We start from the raw sequence: 7,686 nt of genomic DNA, 5'->3' as shown, positions 1-7,686 counted from the left end.
AGCCTTAATTTAAAAGTGCTACACTTGAGGAAAAATGGAATATGCCAACATTTGAGGACAATGTTTACTTTCAATTGGCATACATTAAATCAAGGAAATTAGAAATGCCAATTTAGGTTTTGACACTCTCTTGAAGCACTTTAGGGCAATCTAGGTTTAAGTTGTAAGTTTAGCTAAGACTTTAAGGATACTTAGATAGTTAATCTAGGTATATTTTATTTATGCTAAATCTTGCCATGATTGTTTGCCCATCATATGCCATGACATCATGTCTAGTTTTTGCATTCATGTTTTATTATGGAAAATCCAAAAATACCATGTCATGACATTCATACATCATGTAGTAATAGGATATTTTCTTTTGAAAATTATTTTCTGTTGATGTATGCCATAACATAATCATGCATTTAGTTTAATTCCTTGTAATTAAGGACGAGTGGCATTTAACGACACTTATTAACAAGTGACATCCTGGGTGGATGTCTAATATCTCTAAAATGCCTAGATAGATATGCATGATCCCTAGAATAGGGCAAAACCAAATTTTACATCTCACAAAGACCTCTAAGGTGACTTGTATGTGTTTTGTCCATATTATATACAAGTGAGATGTTAGGATGATGAACAAAACTCAAGATGTTGATTTAGTGCATTCTTTTGAGTTTTAGGTTCATCAAAACACATAGTTATGTGTTTTCCCATCATTGGGAAAGCTAATGTACAAGTCATGTGCATTATGCCCAAGGAACATGATGGGATATTGGTTTTGAAAATGTTTTTAAAATGTTTTTGGAAAACCTTGGTGAAGGCTATCTTTTGATAGTAATCACCATTGAATAGTTAGACACAAACTTGAAGAAAAACACTAAAGTTTTTGCAAGTTCTCAAGTTTGTGTCAATCTTTGAAAATATGATGTATTTTCATAGAAAACTATTTTTCCATGATTAAGTATGCCCTAAATAATGTCTACACGAAATTTCATAATTTTTGGATTTTTGTAGAATTTTCTAGGGGTTTCTGAAGTTGACTGAAATGGAATTTCAGCAACTATCAGAGCTCCGATCGATCCATGGATCGATTGGAGTTCCTGAATCGATCCATGGATCGATTCAAACGGCAATTCCCACGAGCAGAAGATCGCTGGATCGATCAGCCGATTGATCCAGGGAGCCTGAATTGATCAGTGGATCGATTCAGAAAGGTTCAATCGATTGGAACCCAACTCCAATCGATCCAAGTTGCTGATTTTGGCTGGGAAGGCCTGATTTCAGCATCTTTGAACCTCTTTGAGTCTAGGTAACCATTCCAAACCCCTTAAATACATTTGTATACATACAAAGGGTGTTTTCATGTTGAAAACAAAGATGGATTGGTTAACAAAGACTAAGTAAAAGTTTAGGTTGAGGTTGTTTCAAATTTTGAATATTTGAACCTCAAAACTTCTAAATTTGGGTTTCCTAATAGTTTAGGGATTCCAAGTCATTGTTGGTGCAATGACAGAAGTTACCACCATGTCTTTAGGGGGAGGGACTCTTTAAAGACATGAAAATTGTTTTTCATGAACCTTGGAAGGTGGTTAACCTTCTGTTGTGAACTTGCTCAAGGTTGAGCATTTAAACTTGAAATGGGGAGAAATGGGGAGTGGATATCCTCATTATTTCAAGTGGACACTCAAGTGGTAGATAATGCTCAAGGTTGGGTAGTTGTCTACATTGAGGGAGAAGTTAAGGATAAATGAAGGGTATGGGACCTTCATTATCGTGTTGATCACAACGAGTGATGTTGTGAACAACGATGAGCAACTCTTCAGGGGGAGAGTCTTCAACAAATGGATTTGTTGAAGTGTGCCCAGAATTGGAGCATAGGTTGATGTGTGTCCAACAATGGGTTGATGTGTGCCAATAGGGGGAGAATGTATGGTTAAGCTTAGTCCTTCATTACCTATGGGAAGATCATAGGGGGAGAATGAAAGGACTCATGAAAGGGAGTAAGTTAGGCTTTCAGTACCTAGAGGGAGTTTGCCCTCTTAGGGGGAGTATGAAGAGCTTAATTTATGCTTTCATTACCTAGTGGCATGAAGAAGGAGGCTATGGGATTAGCCTAACTTACATATGGGATTGTAAGTGTTATTGTGGTATTGTCAAACATCAAAAAGGGGGAGATTGTTGGTGCAATATCCCTCAGGTCAAGGTTGACCTGGGTAACCAAGCTGAATCTTGGTTTGGGTTTAGATGTTTGACAATAAGATATTGATTGAAGAAGAGTCAAGTAGGTCAAGGTTGACTGGATACTTAAATGGAAGTCCTGGTGAGTGAAGCCAGGCAGAAGAAAAGTCCTGGTGAGTGAAGCCAGGCAGAAGAAAAGTCCTGGTGAGTGAAGCCAGGCAGAAGGAAGTCCTAGTGAGTGAAGCTAGGCAGATGGAAATCCTGGTGAGTGAAGCCAGGTGAAAGTCCTAGTGAGTGAAGCTAGGCAGATGGAAATCCTGGTGAGTGAAGCCAGGTGAAAGTCCTAGTGAGTGAAGCTAGGCAGATGGAAATCCTGGTGAGTGAAGCCAGGTGAAAGTCCTAGTGAGTGAAGCTAGGCAGATGGAAAACCCTAGTGAGAGAAGCTAGGTGAAAGCCCTGGTGAGTGAAGCCAGGCAAGGGAAAATCCAGATGGATCAAGGATGATCGGACATCTGGTGTTGGGAAGTCCAAGTAGGTCAAAGGATTGACTGGATACTTGGCATGAAAGAAAAGTTCAAGTAGGTCAAGGTTGACCGGATACTTGACACGAGAGAAAAGTCCAAGTGGGTCAAAGGATTGACCGGACACTTGGTAAGGGAGTCCTAGCAGGTCAAGGGGTGACTAGATGCTAGGCATGACATACCAACAGGTCAAGGTTGACCGGATGTTGGTTTGGGAGGTTTGGGACTTGGTTTTGGACAAAATCAAGTGTTGGATCGACCGATCGATTCAGTCTGAATCGATCGGTGGATCGATCCGGCCATTCCAATCGAGCTTCCGGATCGATCCGTGGATCGATCCGAGGTCCCAATCGATCTGATTCATTGGGACGCGGCTGCTTCGCGCGATAAGCGCCGGATCGATCCGTGGATCGATCCAAAGCCTTCCAGATAAGCGCTGGATCGATCCGTGGATCGATCCAAAGCCTCCCCCATCGATTGGGAACATTTGAATCGATCGGGATCCGACCGTTGGCGTCGTTTATAGCTGCAGGCGTTCGATGGCTGCGGCATCTCTTCTCCGATTCACTTCAGAGCTCTCGCCAACTCCTCCACAGCGCTCACAAAGCTCAGATCGCCAGTTCTTGAAGGATCTTGGAAGCTTTCCAAGTCAAGAGGCGGATCAAAGCCAAGAAGAGAAGCTAGGGTTAGGGTTTTTGTACTCATTGTAAGCTTGTAAGCTTGTACTTCTTGTATCTTTTCCCTCTCTTCTTGTATTGAGTCTTGTAGGGTTTCTCCGCCCTCGGTAGTTACCGAAAAGGAGTGTTTTCATAGTGGAGGGTGCGTGCGTGGTGTGGATCCTTGGATTAGTCACCTCTTGTGAGGTGGATACCAAGTAAACCAACCGTGTTAGCGTTGTTGTATTTGTTTCTGTATTTTCCGCTGCACATCTTTGAAGGAACAAGCAACGCCGAGCACCGAGCGAACGCGACGAGCTATTCACCCCCCCCCCCCCCCTCTAGCTACTTTTGGTCCTAACATTCCCTAGAAGTATCTTTGCAACAACAAATGTGACTAAGACTTCTAAGAAGTCTAAGAAAGTCACTAACAAGGTCACAAGGGAGGCTATCCCTAGAGTTGACCTAGAAAAAGTGACCAAGGCTTCTAAGAAGCCAAACAAGGTCACTAGAAAGGTATCTAGGGAATTTATCCCTAGTGAATACCTAGAGCATCCAAGGAGCACCAATAGGTTTTGGGTTCCTAGGAGCATCTTCTCTACCCCATAGAAGGGTTAGAGAGTGTCAACTCTAAAAAGAAGGGTAGTTAACCCAACTTTGAAGAAATTGACACTCAAGGAACATTTTCAAGGGTATTATTAACCTTTGAAAATGAAATGGATTTACATTTACTCTTTGGAAGAGTAAAATGTGCCAAAAATTGAAAATATTAATTTTAATCTTAATTGGCACAATTTGGGAAAACATAAGAAATACCAAGTTGGGATTTTGGTATGTTCTTAGGAAATTTAAGATCAATCTAAGCCTTAATTTAAAGTGCTACCCTTGTGGAAAAATGAAATTTGCCAATATTTGAGGAATACACTTAATTTCAATTGGCAAAAATTAATCAAGAGAATTAGAAATGCCAACATAGGTTTTGACATTTTCTTGAAGCACTTTTGGGCAATCTAAGTTTAATTTTTAAGTTAGCTAAGATTAAGGATACTTAGATAGGTAATCTAGGCAATTTTATTTATGCTAAACCTTGCCATGTTATGTTTGCCTATCACATGTCATGACACCATATTTAGTTTTATATTTTTCATTCATGACTTATTATGAAAAATACAAAAATACCATGTCATGTTATACATACATCATGTAATTATAGGAATCTTTCTTTTGAAAGCTATTTCATTTTGATGTATGTCATAACATTATCATGCATTATGTTTAACTCCTTAAAAGCAAGGACAAATGGCATTTATCAACAAGTGTTGTCAACAAGTGGTATTAACAAGTAACATCCTAAGTGGATGTTCAATATCCATAAAATGCCTAGATAGATATGCATGATCCCTAGATTAGGGCAAAACCAAACTTTATATCTCACAAAGACCAATAAGATGACTTGTATGTGTTTTAGTGCACATTAGATACAAGTGAGATGTTAGGATGATGAACAAAACTCAAGATGTTGATTTAGTGCATTCTTTTGAGTTTTAAGTTCATCAAAACATATAGTTATGTGTTTTCCCATCATTGGGAAAGCTAATGTACAAGTAATGTGCATTAAGCCCAAGGAATATGGTGGGATATTGGTTTTGAAAATGTTTTTAAAATAATTTTAGAAAACCTTGGTGAAGGCTATCTTTTGATAGTAATCACCATTGAATAGTTATACACAAACTTGAAGAAAACACTAAAGTTTTTGCAGGTTCTCAAGTTTGTGTCAATCTTTGAAAATATGATGTATTTTTATATAAAACTAATTTTCCATGATAAATTATACCCTAAATAATGTCTACACAAATTTTTAAGATTTTTGGAATTTTGTAGAATTTTCTAGGGGTTTCTGAAATTGGCTGAAATTGAATTTCAACAATTTTAGGCCTTCAATCAATCAGTGGATCGATTGGAGTGCCTCAATCGATCAGCCGATCGATTGAGAAGGCATTTCTCGTGAGCAGAAGCTCGCTGGATCGATCAGCCGATCGATCCAAGAAGACTGAATCGATCAGTGGATCGATTCAGCAGGGTTCAATCGATTGGAACCCAACTCCAATCAATCAAAGATGCTGATTTTGGCTGGGAAGGTCTGATTTCAGCATCTTCGAACCTATTTTAGTCTAGGTAACCATTCCAAACCCCTGAAAATACATTTGTATACATAAAAAGGGTGTTTTCGTGTGGAAAACAAGGATGGATTGGTTGAGGAAGGCTAAGTTGAGGTTTGTTTCAAATTTTGAATATTTGAACCTCAAAACTTCTAAAATTGGGTTTCCTAAAGTTTTAGGGATTCCAAGTCATTGTTGGTGTAATGACAGAAGTTACCACCATGTCTTTAGGGGGAGGGACTCTTTAAAGACATGAAAATGATTTTTCATGAACCTTCGAAGGTGGTTAACCTTCCGTTAAGAACATGCTCAAGGTTGAGCGTTTGAACTTTAATGGGGAGTGGATATCCTCATTGTTCAAGTGGTTTCAATTGGATAATGCTTAAGGATGGGCATTTGCCTACATTGGGGGAGAATGTAGGGTTAAGGATAATGAAGGGTATGGGACCTTCATTATCGTGTTGATCACAACGAGTGAAGTTGTGAACAACGATGAGCAACTCTTCAGGGGGAGAGTTTTCAACAAGTGAATTTGTTGATGTGTGCCCAAAAATGGGGCATGGTTTGATGTATGCCAATAGGAGGAGAATGAAAGGGAGTAAGTTAGGATTTCATTACCTAGAGGGAGTTTGCCCTCTTAGGAGGAGAATGAAGGGCTTAACTTATGGATTCATATATTGGCATGAAGGGAGTTGAGGCTATGGGAGTAGCCTAATTTCCTAACTTAACAAGAGGTATTGTCAAACATCAAAAAGGGGGAGATTGTTGGTGCAATATTCCCTAGGTCAAGGTTGACCTGGTTAACCAAGCCTAAGTCTTGGTTTGGGTTTCGATGTTTGACAATATATTGGGTTTAGATGATATGGACAATGCAGGTGCAGTTGTTCATTTGGGGAGATTGTTGATACAATTCCTGTTTGGTCAAAGTTGACCAGTTAAGATTGTGAAGGAAAGTCAAGTGGGTCAAGGTTGATTGGATACTTGACTGAAAGTCCTGGTGAGTGAAGCCAGGCAGAAGGAAGTCCTGGTGAGTGAAGCCAGGCAGAAGAAAGTCCTGGTGAGTAAAGCCAGGCAGAAGGAAGTCCTGGTGAGTGAAGCTAAGCAGAAGAAAGTCCTAGTGAGTGAAGCTAGGAAGAAGGAAAATCCTAGTGAGTGAAGCTAGGTGAAAGTCTTGGTGAGTGAAGCTAGGCAGGAGGAAAATCCTGGTGAGTGAAGCCAGGTGAAAGACCTAGTGAGTGAAGCTAGGCAATTGGGAAAGTCCTGGTGAGTGAAGCCAGGCAGGAGAAATCCAGATGGGTCAAGGTTGACCAGACCTCTGGTGAAAGTCCAAGTAGGTCAAAGGGATTGACCGGATACTTGGCACGAGGAAGAAAAGTCCAAGTAGGTCAGAGGGATTGACCGGATACTTGGCAAGAAGAGAAAAGTCCAAGTGGGTCAAAGGGATTGACCAGACACTTGGTGAGAGAGTCCTAGCTGGTCAAGGGTGACCAGATGCTAGGTCTTATGTACCAGTAAGTCATGGTTGACTAGATGTTTGTTTAGGGGGCTTTGGACTTGGTTTTGGGCAAAAACCAAGATCTGGATTGATCGACTGATTGATCCAGCAGATCTGGATTGATCAGCCGATTGATCCAGCAGATTTGGATCGATCAGTGGATCGATCCAGCAGATCTAGATCGATCAGCCGATCGATTGGATCATGCCCAATCGATCGGCCGATCGATCCGGTGAGTCCTCGCGAACAGAACCCCTCTGGATCGATCGGTGGATTGATCCAGAGGTCCCAATCGATCAGTGGATCGATTGGGACGCTGCTGCTTCACGCGATAAGCGCTGGATCGATCCGTGGATCGATCCAGGCGTTTTCCAAGACACAGAGGCACTCTGGATCGATCCGTGGATCGATCCAAAGCCTCCCCGATCGATTGGGAGCCTTCCAATCGATCGGGATTCGACCGTTAGCGTCGATTTAAGCCGCAGGCGTTCATTTCCTTCGGCATCGCTTCTACGATTTCATCTCAGATCAACACAGCGACTTCTCCACACTTCTCTCAAGCTCAAATCGTCAGTTCTTGAAGGTTCTTGGAGGTTTCCCAAGTCAAGAGGCGGATCAAAAGGAAGAAGAAGAAAGCTAGGGTTAGGGTTTTCATTCCATATCTTGTAAGATATCTATTGTATTTGTTT

Source organism: Zingiber officinale, chromosome 1A (assembly GCF_018446385.1).
Source record: "Zingiber officinale cultivar Zhangliang chromosome 1A, Zo_v1.1, whole genome shotgun sequence".
Classification (NCBI taxonomy): domain Eukaryota; kingdom Viridiplantae; phylum Streptophyta; class Magnoliopsida; order Zingiberales; family Zingiberaceae; genus Zingiber; species Zingiber officinale.
This window is presented reverse-complemented; position numbering follows the sequence as displayed.